At 26.9% G+C, this 14,753-nt stretch overlaps 1 protein-coding gene across 1 annotated transcript in view; it reads right to left on the bottom strand.

Annotated features, from left to right (window-relative positions):
- The window catches only part of LOC118644345, a 96,613-nt gene that overhangs the window by 68,441 nt on the left and 13,419 nt on the right, over positions 1–14,753 (bottom strand). The gene's annotated exons all lie outside the window — the stretch shown is intronic.

Raw genomic sequence — 14,753 nt, 5'->3', positions numbered from 1 at the left:
CGTATATACTAACTACAAAACTATTTTACTAAATGCAGTATGTAAACTAAAAAGATATAATAATTACAAGAGGCTATAATCAAAATTTCCGCATAATTGTAAATTATTTATTATTTAACAAATTATTATTTTTATTTTTATTTAATAAAATTATATTTCTTCTTATGCTTAGTAAATAATTAATAAGTAATAATAGTAACAGTGGGAAGTCCAGAATAGATTACAGTGATTCACGTGGCACGGAAGGTGTTAAAGATATATGATGTCATAATAACATTATCACATTTATGCTACATTAACAAAACTTTTATGTTAAGCTCATTGAAGTCATCAAAGATACATAATTGTTACGTATTAAACATGATGTCACAATAACATTATCACATTTATGCTGCATTTACAAAATTTTTATATTACACTTATTGACGTCATCAAAGTTACGTAATTGTTATGTATTAAACATGATGTCACAATAACATTATTACATTTATGCTGCATTTACGAAATTTTTATGTTACGCTCATTGACGTTATCAAAATTACGTAATTGTTATGTATGTATTAAACATGATGGCGCAATAACATTAAAATAGTAACATCAAATTTACGAAACATTAACATTTGGCTTATTGACGTCAACAAAATTATGTAAATGTTACGTAACTATGCAACGAAAAAGTGACAACACAGACATACGTAACAGTTATAGTCTCGTTACGTCAATGACATACTTGTCACATTATTAGTTCGTTGTGCTGGTCTGTAACATTTATATGCAATATGTTTTATAAATGTTCCGTAAATGCTCACAGCGTGTTCATTGGGATATTTCTGCAACATGTCAACCGCAGTATTGCATTTGAAATATTTTTGTAAGATTGCGTAGGTAATAAAAAATTGAATTGCACGCACGCACGCACGTACGCACGCACGCACGCACGCACGCACGCACGCACGCACGCACGCACGCACGCACGCACGCACGCACGCACGCACGCACGCACGCACGCACGCACGCACACACACACACACACACACACACACACACACACACACACACATACACACACACACACGCGTACATAATTGCTTCAAGTTATATAGAGATACATATCATTTTTTATCATTTTTTAACCATATAAAATTGATATAAAAACATGGTTCTTCATATTTAGTAAAAAATGATGAATTTAAAATGTTGCTGAACTATATAGAGAATAAAACTGTAAAAATATATATTTTATAATATACATATTTCATTGTACTTTATATTTGATACAAAAAAATTATGTTTTATTTATAAAAGATAAATCTTATATGTCATTAATTATAGTATGAAGAATAGGATAAACCACAATGGAATCCGCTTTTTTTCGTAAGGTAATTTTAGTAATTTGGCTCTTACAGATGAACATACCCGTAAGAAAAAATTATATCAAAATTACTGCACAAAAAATTGCATATTTTTGTGCGTAAATTTTTATAGTTTTTATAGCTTTTTGTACAAAGTTTTCGCCTTCAGAATTTTTCTGCAGAGTACTTTGCAAAATTTTATGTAATGTTTTCCGAAGTTTTTTGCCTTTAGAAAAAATTACATAAACTTCTACAAAATATTCTGCAGAAAAATTCTGAAGGCAAAAACTTTGTACAAAAAGCTGTAAAAACTGTAGAAATTCACGCACAAAAATATGCAATTTTTTGTGCACTAATTTTTGTATAACTTTTTCCTACGGGTATGTCTAATACAGTAACATTGATTATATAAATTGCAATATTTTTTAAATGTGTCTACAATTTCTCGGATAAAATGTACTTGAAATATTACATAGATGTCTTTCAGAAATATTTAATAATATTGCTGATATATTGCTGAAATCTATCAGCAATATTGCAATTGAAACGATCGCGGACATTGAAACATTTCAGAAATGTTGCAGAAATGGTGGGGAAATATTTTAGCAATATTGTTGAAAAGAGTAATATTTCAAATGGAATATTGCAACAATGTTTCAGAAATATATTAAATGCCGTGTGGGTTAATATTAAAAAAATATTTTTAAAGTATTACTTTAAATATTATTTTAAAGATGAAATAAATATTACATAAACATTAAATAAATAATGTTGCGTAAATATTATTTTAAACGATTTATTAAAATGTAAAGTAAATATATTAAATAAATATTAATTAAATATTATATAAATATTTGTCCTAAATTATTATTTTACATAATTAATGATTGAAATACAAATATTAAATTAATATTTTTTTATGTTTTATTTTAGATATTTTTTTTTAATATAAAATAAATATTAAATAAACATTAAATTAATATTGCGTAAATAATTTTTTAAAACTATTATTTTTAATAAAAAATTAATTATTTTTAAATATTAAATAAACGTTAAATAAACATTTCATAAATATTTTTTCTAAATCGTTGTTTAAAATAAATAATTTATATAAAATAAATATTGAATAAATATTAAAATAATATTATTTGTACACTAAACATTAATAATGTAAAAATAATTAAAAATAAATATTTGAAAAACATTTAAAAAATATTGCTTGCTGATTGGGACATAGAGTTGACTAATCTGATCCACCGGATCAACCACTTTTTTGTGTGCCTGTGTTATTAATAATAATTTATAATTTAATGAAATACATTTATAATATTTCAGGTACAAGAAAACAATCAGCTGATGCTCAATTTAAACAAAGCGTTGTACAAATTTTATCAGAGTGCAATAAACGAGATAATGATGGTATTGAAAGCTTTCTAATGCAGCTGGGTGAAATTATGAAAAAATTACCTTATAGAGATAGAAAACTTCAAATAGATATTATGAATTTAGCATATGAAGCTGAAGAAAAGACAGGGATTTTATAATAAATACTTTAATACAAATTTTTTATTTATTTTAAATTAGTTACAAGACAAATTGCAATACTTAAAATTTATTTCTTGTTCAATACAATATTTTATGTTTATGTATTTTATTATCCATTTTTCATTAAATTACTTAAATAAACATTTTGCTTAAAACTCATTAGCCGCTGCTTTCTCTCATTGCCATTCCACAGCACCTTCATTAACAAAATAATTCGCAAATCTTTCTCTATATTGATTCGATAAATTATTTGAAATAAGATTATTCATATTATTTGACAGATTTCTCATTCATGCGATGTTTGCTGTCTATCATTGTCATTATACATTAAATAACGTCTTTCTTGAGGGCGCTTTTCAAGTTCTTTACTTATAATGTAGTTGTGCAAGCAAATAGTGGCAAGTACCATCTTCTCAGCTTTTGAGACTAGATATTAATAGATCTCCGAAAAATTCGCGATCTCGCTGCAAGTATGCCAAAAGCACTTTCAACCACGCGTCTTGCTCTACTCTGTGTCGATAATTATATATATATATATATATTTTTTTTTTTTAATTAAGTTGAGAACTTCTTGCATAAGGGCGCATCAGATACGGAGATAATGGATATGCTTCATCGCCTAGTAAAACAAACGGTAATGTATATTGATAAACAGCTGAAGGTTCAGGAACATTCAATGTGTCAGCTTCTAATCTTGATTTAATTGCACTATTAGCAAACACTCCAGTATCACTACGACGACCTTCTGCTCCTACATTTACTAAAATAAATTTGTAATTTGCATCTACAACTGCAGTGAGATTAAAACTGTGATTTTTTTTATAATTATAATAAACGGAACCACTATGTGGAGGTGCCTGTAATTTAAATTTAAATATTATTTTATTTTGCATTTAAATTAGAAAATATTTCTTAAGGTACATACATCTTAAAATATAAAATTTATTATTTTATATTGCAAAAGATGTATGTACTTTTAGGAGCATCCCAGATGCGCACAGATCAAAACAGACACCATCAATTAGATTACTGATTTAGTTAAAAAGTTAAGATAAATTTATAGAATTTTATTGGTGGTGTCCGTTTTGATCTTTGCGCATCTGGGACTCACTCGTACTTTTCTTCATAAAAAAGAATAAACATATTTTACTTCTATCACAATATGTTTCCCATCTATTGCTCCAAGACAGTGAGAAAAATTCCATATTTTTTCAAAATCTTTTGCAATCTTTATCCACTCATCTTTGCTTGGAAGTGACAAGACTAGTTTTATGAATAGAGCTAGGAAAAAAGTAGTTAGTGGTAAAATATAAGTAGTAGAAAAACATTGCCGTTTTAAGCAATATCAGCAAAGACGTACAAACACACATACAATTCATTGATTTACAAAAAGCCATGACCGCGTTTCAAATCCTTGAGTGTTTGCGCGAACTTATTCATTGAAAGGATTTAAGAACACAAATGTGTGATAACGTATGCGAGAATAAAGAATTTAACGTCAAAAATATAACGTCACCTGAAATTTTAAATTGCTCGATTTTGCGCATTATCGATATATTAAAGCTACATCGCTATATCGAACACAAGATCCCAATAAGCAAAACAATATTTAAAAAATGTTTTCAATAATATTTAAAAAACATTTTAAAAAACATTTCCAAAAACGTTAAACATAATGAGATAAGTTCCCTTTTTTAAATTAGAAAAACGTTTTTTTAAATGTTTGAATAAATATATTTTTAACATTTAATAAATACTTCTTTTAAAATTAAAAAAAATGTTTTTTTAACATTTGGTAAATGATTTTTTTAATATTTACTAAACGTATTCACAACAAAAGCAAAAAATTGATTACATTATTAAATAATTTTGATAAATTCAACGTAACCTCACCAATCTAATAAATTTCTACGATAATTTTATAAAGGGGGAAGACTATACATGTTTCAGCCAAGCCACAGTACCTGTTAGAACATATTTAATTTCTGTGCCTGAAAAAACGGTCACCCATCCAAGTGCCAACCACTCCCGACGTTGCTCGACTTCGAAGATCGTACGCATTCTAATGCTTCGTGATGATCCATGAATACTTTATATGTTAATGCATACATATTTGTTATAGATTATTTCAACAGATGTTGTCAGAAGGAAAGAATCATGTATAGTTAACTTATATTTTTATAAATAAATATAAATATAAAATATTACAATTTTTTACTGATTATCACATATGCGAAAAATAGTATGTGAAATATGAAAAGACCTATTTTTACTCTGTTCGTAAAAAAATAAAAAATAGATGTCATTTCTTATAATTTTTAAGTATTGTTAATATGCCATATTGTTTCAATAAGTGCAATGTGGTCTTAATCTCCATTTTTTTTACGTTCCGATGTTTCAATCTGTGCCTCAGAGGTTTTATTTATAAGCTTTTGTGACTCTTTCATTACATAGATTCACTTCCTCTTTACACTTGATTTACGCTACATACATTAGTGAAATTTCCCAACCATAATTTAAATATTTTTTAAAATATTATTCTAAACAACTTTTTAAATGTGGAATAATCATTACAAAAACATAAAATAAGTGTTATGTAAATACCCACACAGCACACATCTTTCAGAAAGCTTTCTGAAAGATATCTTGTAAATTAATATTGAAATATAACAATGTAATCATTCAGAAATATTTGTGAAACATTTCATCAAAATCATTTCCGACTTTTTCAGAGAAGTATTTCAGAAATATATATTTTGTATGTAATGTCTAAAATATTATTGAAAGTTTTCAAAAATGTTATATTTAAAAACTTTGTGAAAGATATCTTGAAAATTAATATTGAAATATAACATTGTATGCATTCAGAAATATTTGTGAAACATTTCATCAAAATCATTTCCGACTTCTTCAGTAAAATATTTCAGAAGTATTTTGTATGTATAATATCTAAACTATCATTAAAAATTTTTAAAAATTTTATATTTAATATGACAATCGACATTGAAATAATCCTGAATGTCATTAAAATATTTAATACAAATATTTCTTATTTGATTTCTAAAATAAAATATAAAAAAGTTTCTAAAATATTATTAATATAACTACTTTTGCTTTATTTACATTATTAACCCACACAGTATCACTTTATCCTGAGAATATCCCCAAGTTATCGAGATATCCAATTGGACATATTGCAATCCCATGGACGTCCTACGGTTATTGCCATATCCCTCGGATATCTGATGGATATTGCGATATCCTGTGCTGTATGGGAATCTTTTTTCTCGCGTCGACGTGAGCTGAGTACAGCCCCATACAGCACATCTTTCAAAAAACTTTTTGATAGATATTTGGCAGTGTGGGAACTCATTGTCGTGTGGGAACTCATTGTCAGTAAAAAATTGTAAAATTTTATCTTATAATAATTTTATAAAAATATAAGTTAATTATACATGTTTTATTCTTCTGACAACATTGAAATGATCTATAACAAATTTGTGGATGCATAAACATAAAGTATTCGTGGATCATCACTACGCGTTAAGTTGCGTACGATCATCGAAGTCAAACAACCATGGCAGACATTTGAATGGGTGACCGTTTTTACATAACACCGGAAGATTTCAGGAAGTTTTCAGAAAGCTGTCATTGAAATATAAAATATATTAAAATAATATTTCGGACATGTTTCGAATATATTTCAGACACATAAAGTGTCCACTTTCACGTCAGAAATGTATCTGAAATATTTCTGAAAAGTTTCAAAAATATATTTTCAATATATTTTTGAAGATTTTAAAAATATTTCAGATATATTTCTGACATTACATGAAAGCAGACATTTCATGTATTTGAAACATATCTGAAACATGTCTGAAATGTTTTTTTGAAATATTTCATATTTCATTGACATCTTTCTAAAAGATTTTTGAAATCTTTCAATGCTGTGTGGGTATTATTTTAAAAAATTTATTAAAATCTTAAATTAATATTAAAAAGTATTAATTAAATATTATATAAATATATATCCTAGATTATTGTGACAAATAATTAATTATTGTAACATAAATATTAAATCAATATTAAATAAACATTTTTTAAATATCTTAAAAAATTTTTTTTTAAAGATTTAAATAAATATTACATAAATATTAAATAAATGTTATGTAAATATTATTTTAAACGTTTCTATATTTGCTCTAAATCATTATTTCAAATAATTAATTATTGTAACATAAATATTAAATCAATATTAAATAAACATTTTTTTAATGTTTTTTAAAATATTTTTTTAAAGGTTTAAATAATATTATATAAATATTAAATAAATGTTATGTAAATATTATTTTAAACGTTTCATTAAAATGTTAAATTAATATTAAATAAATATTAATTAAATATTATATAAATATTTACTCTAAATCATTATTTTAAATAATTAATTATTAAAATATAAATATTAAATTAATATTAAATTAATATTTTTTAAATATTATTTTAAATACTCTTTTAAATTTAAAATAAATTTTGAATAAACATTAAATAAATGTTACATAAATAATTTTCTTAAACTATTATTTTTAATAATAAATTAATAATTTTTAAATATTAAATAAACGTTTTATAAATATTTTTTTAAATTATTATTTAAAATAAATAATTAATATAAAATAAATGTTTAATAAATATTAAATAAATATTATTTGTACATTAAACGCTAATAATGTAAAAATAATCAAAAATAAATATTTACAAAGCATTTATAAAATATTGCTTGCTAATTGGGATAACGATTTAAATTGGCAAAACGAACCAAATATGATTACATATATCCAAGAGAATGCTTTCCAGTAAACAATATGCTGTAGCATCTTTATCTTCTCCCTTCCTTTTCCCCGTCTCTCTCTCTCTCTCTCTCTCTCTCTCTCTCTCTCTCTCTCTCTCTCTCTCTCTCTCTCTCTCTCTCCCTCTCTCTCCCTCTCTCTTTTTCACCCATATTCGTACCGTGAAAGAGAGACAGAGAAAGTACTCCCAAATATGAATTATGAAATAATTGAAATTAATATTTTTATGCTTATTGCCGATAACTCGTTAAACTTGTTAAGAGAAAGCATTAACGATTTGTACCTAATTCTTAAATAGTTTCGATATTCGATTTTTACTTTTTATGTTAAACATAGATTCTTAAAAAAAAGGCTCTTTTAGCGTTCCACTTGTATGACGCGACACGAGATGCAAGACGAGGCAATGTGAAGCTGACGATGACTAATCCATGAGACGGTGTCATGTTGCAAAGATAAAGGGATACACACATCGAACGATTGCTTCTATTTCTTATGAGCATGCGTATAAATATTTACTCGTTTCCATTAATAATCTGAACAAATTCTTTTATTGAAAGAATCTTTTTCGAATTTGATTAAGACCCATTTCTACCACCGTAATTTTAATCTCGGTTTAATTTAATAGGTATCTTATTCTAAAAATTAGAAAAAAATCAAAGTAAATTAAACCGAAATTAAAGTTATATACGTGGTAGAAACGAGCTTAAACAAATCATGTGTATATATGTTGCGTGTAGAAACATACAGGTTCCAATAGTTAGTAAAGTATCCTATTTCTTCATGTTACATGAAATAAGTTAGCATCAAATGTAAATACGATTGAGTATTATCATATATTTAACGTTTCTCACGTGGCATATATACCGAACCATGATGGCGTTATTAAAATTGAGTGTACGACAATTCTATTATGAGACAGATGAGACTGTATACGATAGGATCGTTCAAAAATTGTAAAAAATTTTATATACGATTTACTTACACACACACGCGCGCACACACACACACACACACACGCGCACACACACGCACACACACCACACACGCACGCACGCACACGCATGCATGCACTTGTTTATAAAATCATTATTATAAAATATTTTGTAATAAAGCTTTTGCTATATTCTTTTTATCAATAGCATGTTTACATATTTATATACGCGCGTATTTTTCAAGAATGTCTTTCCAGTAAGCAAGAAACATTGATCAACGTTTTTAAAAATGTTAATTTTAGAGAAATTTTCTTAATATTATAACTTAATGTTTCATAAATATTTTTAAAGTGTTACTTAATAATATTGCTATCTTAAAACTGTTAAAATATTTTAAAAACGTTTATTAGATGTTATTTAAATGTCATTAAACGTTATAACATAACGTTTGATACACATTTTAAAAATATTATTTAATAATATTATTTTCCTAATATTATAAAAATATTTTAAAAACATAAGGCACATGTGTTTTAAATGTTATTAAACGTTATAATATAATTTCATAAATATTCTTAAAATATTTAATAATATCTAAATATTTCTAAATAATTTTACAGGCATATAAATTAAAATATTTTTCATGTTTATAATATGGAATGTTATCATATAAATTATTCAATTTTTATATTTTGCTCGTACACATTTATATTTATGTGTTATATATATTTTAAAAAACACAGCTGTTTGAAAATTGTCATGAATGGTAACTACCCAGTGTGTATGCAAAGATTGAAAAAATAAATGTGTATGCGAAGGATTAAAAATAGAGATTAAATAAAAAATTTGTTTGTAAAATATTTTTTTATTTAAAATGTTAATAAAAGAATTAAATTTATTTTAAATTTGTAAAACTAAAAATTTTTTTTTTATTTTAATACGATCAAAATGCAAATAAAAAATTTTTGGCTGATTTTGGTTTCTAAAGTAAATAAGGTGTAAATAAAATTAATAAAATGTATGTAGATTTTGATTTTTTAAATAAAACTGTTGAAAATTTTGTAAGGCTTATAGGAAACATGTCGAAAATTAAGCAAGAACATGGTTTATTTATAGAAATTTGGATAATGTATATAAAAATAAATCAACTTAAGGAGATACATACACCCAGAAATTTTGAAAAAATGGATTTTTCGTTTTTTACATATTCGTAAAGTATAAGGTCTTGAGAATATCCCTTGCAAGTTTCAAAGTGATTCCTTGAAAATTATCGGAGATATAGCGAGAAAAGTCCAAGCGCGTTTGACAATGCTGGGGCGCGATGAGCGCCTTCTAATCCTTTGCAGCAGATAGCTTACGCAAGAATATTACGCCGGCAAGCTAGAATCGAAGCCTTTGATGCCGCTACATCTGGGGAGGGTTCACTGTATGGCCCTGGATGACCCCAAATAGCACTGGATGTTCCAAGGACGTCCATGTTAAGTCCAATTCAGGTCCACATGTCCATGGACATAAAATGGACATTGATAGGATATCCATTATTGGAATTAAAACGGATGTTCTATTCAGAACGTCCTATGCTCAATATCTGATTTATGTCCGCACTTGGATCTTACTTTTATATAATTTATCTTTATTATTTTTATTATGTAATCTAAAAGAAATATTGTAAATTATATATATATATATATATGTATTATTTACAATATTTCTAATTAACATTAATTTATAAATAATAATAAATTATATTATTTTTAATTTTTAAAAGGTTTATTTTAATTGTTCTACTTTTAGATAGAATATGAAATATGTAATATGAAATAATATGTATTATTTTTTTATTTATTATTAACATTATTAATTATTGGTATTTTTTTAAATGTTATAATATATTATTGTTTCTTTTTCATTTTTGTTTCTTTTTCTTTTTTTTCGGTTTTTTTTTTCGTTTCTTTTTCCGACCAAAAGAGAGATACAGCAATTGGTCTGAGTCAAGCGCTGTCTCTGATCTTTACACCGAGCACTTGGTACGCGTATCAAATAGTAAATAATTAGTGAATGTGTTTAATCATTGGCTGATCAGCTTAAATTCATTACTTGATACGCGTACCAAGTGCTCGGTGTAAATTAGGGCTCTGTCTAACCAGTAGCATAATAGGCGCTAGACAGAGAAAGAAATTGACCCGGACCATGTCTCCTCTTTGTTTTTCTGCCGGACACTTTTCAAAAGCTTTTTGCAGGAAATGCGCAGTCCATGCTTTATGTCGATGATTTTTACAAAATTTGGATTAACCCACTATTGCAGCAAGCTCTTTAATTGAAAAAGGCCCAAAAGAAATAATCAAACCATAATAGGTCCAAAATTTGGTTTATTTCGGACTTTCTATGAATGTCCGAAATTGTGACAAACTTATATCCCATGGATGTCCATTAAAGGACTTTCCATGAACGTACAAAGTTATGCCAAACGTATATCCTATGGACGTCCATCGAATGTCCGACGGACCTTATTTGGACTCTTAATGGATGTCCAAATGTCCAGAAGCGGATATCCACTGGACATACACTGGATGTCCTTGTGCTATCTGGGACTCCATGTAAGTTTGAAAAAAAATTATCTACGTTTTAACCGAATGTCAAACTTTAAACGCATTTTTCTCGAAACCATGTTTTCAAAACGCGTGCCAAAAATATCTCGGAAACGACTAGACCGATTAACTTAAAATTTGGAGGGCTTAATCTACACAAAAAAGGCAGTCTTTATCATGGCGGTTTTTTTTTAAGAGCTCTTACTTTTTTTTAAGTTAAAAAAACGACCGACTTTTATCCTAAAAAATTGCTTTTTTTCTTTAAACGGCCGCCTTTTTGCCAAAAATCGATATTTAAAAAATCGGCCACGATAAAGACTAGATAATATCATTCAGTTTAAGAAAATTCTAGGCTGGTCTGTTTCAGATAAGTCCTGTACGAGCTGCAATTGGCACCGCGGAGCACCTTTTTTTAACAAGGTCTTGCGACGAGGACAATATCTCCGCCATTTTTAAATATTTTTAGTTCAAATTTATTCTGAAACATGTTCTAAGAATGTATTTTAAAGTAAAGAAAACTAGGATTAATTACATACATTACGTTTTAAAAAAAAAAATCGAGAAGGAGGCCTATTTTTTACGTCTCTGGGTGTATGTAGCTCAGAATATAACATATAACAATTTGATTTATTTTTCATTAACCAGAATGTAAAAATAAGTAAGAGAAAGTTAAAATGTACAAAAATTTCAAAAAATTAAACAAATAAAATTTATAAAAAATAAAATACAAGATCAATTCAAACCAATTCTTATCCAATTTTAAGAGATCAAACTCTATAAACAAAACACTGTTCCTTTTACTTTTACTTGTAATCTTTATAACAATATAATACTGGGCAGTATTAAATTAGCCAATAATTATTACTTATTTTATTACTTATTTTAAGTATTAAAAATATAACAATAATACTTTTAATAGTTAAAATAAGAATTAATTACTGATTAATTTAATACTGTCTAGTATTACATTTTTATAAGGAATAAGTTAAAATCGTTAACATCCTTTCTCTTTTTTAAACATATGGATACAGTCAGTGTGTATATACAATTCAAAGTGTGTAGATGAACGACGAGAGGGGAAGGAAGTCTACGCATTCATATTTACACATTTGACCCCAACATGACGGGGCCAATACGATATATAAATTCCACCTTCCACTTTTACTACTACTCATTCTCTTGTACAACACACACTCATATATACTTTGTAGTTCCAAAATGACGCTCGTGTAAAGACCTTCTCCCTTCTCTCATCTATAAACCTTGGTCAAATTTAAATGTTTTTTGTACGCCCAATTTATGTTTAATGCAATAATTTTAAACTTACAAGTGTTCTTAAAATGTATATTTAGCTACAAAAATCATCAAGCTCAGGATTATTTAAATAACAAAATACGAATTCATTTTAATTTTATCGATAATCTTCTTTTTTAATAAAATTTAGCACTCAATTATAGTGTTTTTTTATAAATATAAACCTTCTAAATACAAAAAAATTATAATTATTAAAAAATTTGTGGATAAATTACGCATATAGATTACTGGAAGGTGACTTCGGAATTACCAATATTAAACACAATCAATATTAAACACAACCAATATTAAAACACAAGTTATTTTGACGTCAAATTTTAGTCATTCTCTGACTAATTGACGTCTTAATGACGTTAAAATGACGGTCTAATGTCACAGACTGTTGACGTCACAATAAAGACGATATTTTAACGTCATTTTATGACTATCCCAGGTAGTAAAAGTCGCCGTTATTTTGACGTTTTAGAAAATATTTTGGATACATGTTCTATAAATGCAGTACTTCCCAAATAGCACTGGATGTTTCAAGGACGTCCATTTTAAATCCAATTCAGGTCCGCATGTTCATGGACATAAAATGGACATTCATAGGATCCTGGACATCCATTATTGGAATTAAAACAGATGTTCTATTCAGAACGTCCTATGCTCGATATCTGATTTATGTCCGCACTTGGATCTTACTTTTATATAATTTATCTTTATTATTTTTATTATGTAATCTAAAAAAAATATTGTAAATTATATATATATTATTTACAATATTTCTAATTAACATTAATTTATAAATAATAATAAATTATATTATTTTTAATTTTTAAAAGGTTTATTTTAATTGTTCTACTTTTAGATATAATATGAAATATGTAATATGAAATAATACGTATTATTTTTTTATTTATTATTAATATTATTAATTATTGGTATTTTTTTAAATGTTTGTTATAATATATTATTGTTTCTTTTTCGTTTTTTATCGTTCCATTTTTTTATTTTTGTTTCTTTTTTTAATTTTTATTTTTTGTTTTTTTTCGTTTCTTTTTCTGACCAAAAAAGGAATACAGCAATTGAGTCAAGCGCTGTCTCTGACCTAGTTTACACCGAGCACTTGGTACGCGTATGAAATAGTAAATAACTAATGAATGTGTTTAATCATTGGCTGATCAGCTTAAATTCATTACTTGATATACGTACCAAGTGCTCGGTGTAAATTAGGGCTCTGTCTAACCAGTAGCATAATGGGCGCTAGACAGAGAAAGAAATTGACCCGGACCATGTCTCCTCTTTGTCTTTCTGCCGGACACTTTTCAAGAGCTTTTTGCAGGAAATGCGCAGTCCATGCTTTATGTTGATGATTTTTACAAAATTTGGATTAACCCACTATTGCAGCAAGCTCTTTAATTGAAAAAGGCCCAAAAGAAATAATCAAACCATGATAGATCCAAAATTTGGTTTATTTCGGACTTTCTATGAATGTCCAAAATTGTGACAAACGTATATCCCATGGACGTCCATTAAAGGACTTTCTATAAACGTACAAAGTTGTGCCAAACGTATATTCTATGGACGTCCATCGAATGTCCGACGGACCTTATTTGAATTCTTAATGGACGTCCAAATGTCCAGAAGCGGATATCCATTGGACATACAATGGATGTTCTTGTGCTTGTATTGTGAAAATATTGAAATAACATAATTATAATGTAAAAAAAATAAATTTACGTTGTTTCTCAACAAGCATCGTTATCCCCACCACACCATAGTCACATCTGGCATTGCCTAACTTCTGCGGACACTCATCCAACTCTGAACCGCCGTCGACATTGCTTGACTTCAAACCCAATGAGCACAATAATGTTTGAAAAATATTTTTTATAATGTTTGAGAAACATTTTTTAAAACATTAAAAAAAACATTTAAATAATGAGATAAATCCCCTTTTTTCTCATGAAAAAAATGTTTATTTCACATTTAAAAAAATATTTTGTTATTATTTAATAAACATTTATTTAACGTTTAAACACTTTTTTTAAATATTTAGTAAACATTTGCTTAATGTTTTAAGAGCAAAAAATTGTTTGCATTATTCAATCATTTGGATAAATTCAACGTAACCTCATCAGTCTAGCATCGCTTAATTTCTACGATAACTTAGGGGAGAAGACTACATGTTTC

Source organism: Monomorium pharaonis, chromosome 2 (assembly GCF_013373865.1).
Source record: "Monomorium pharaonis isolate MP-MQ-018 chromosome 2, ASM1337386v2, whole genome shotgun sequence".
Taxonomy (NCBI): Eukaryota; Metazoa; Arthropoda; class Insecta; order Hymenoptera; family Formicidae; genus Monomorium; species Monomorium pharaonis.
This window is presented reverse-complemented; position numbering and strand designations above follow the sequence as displayed.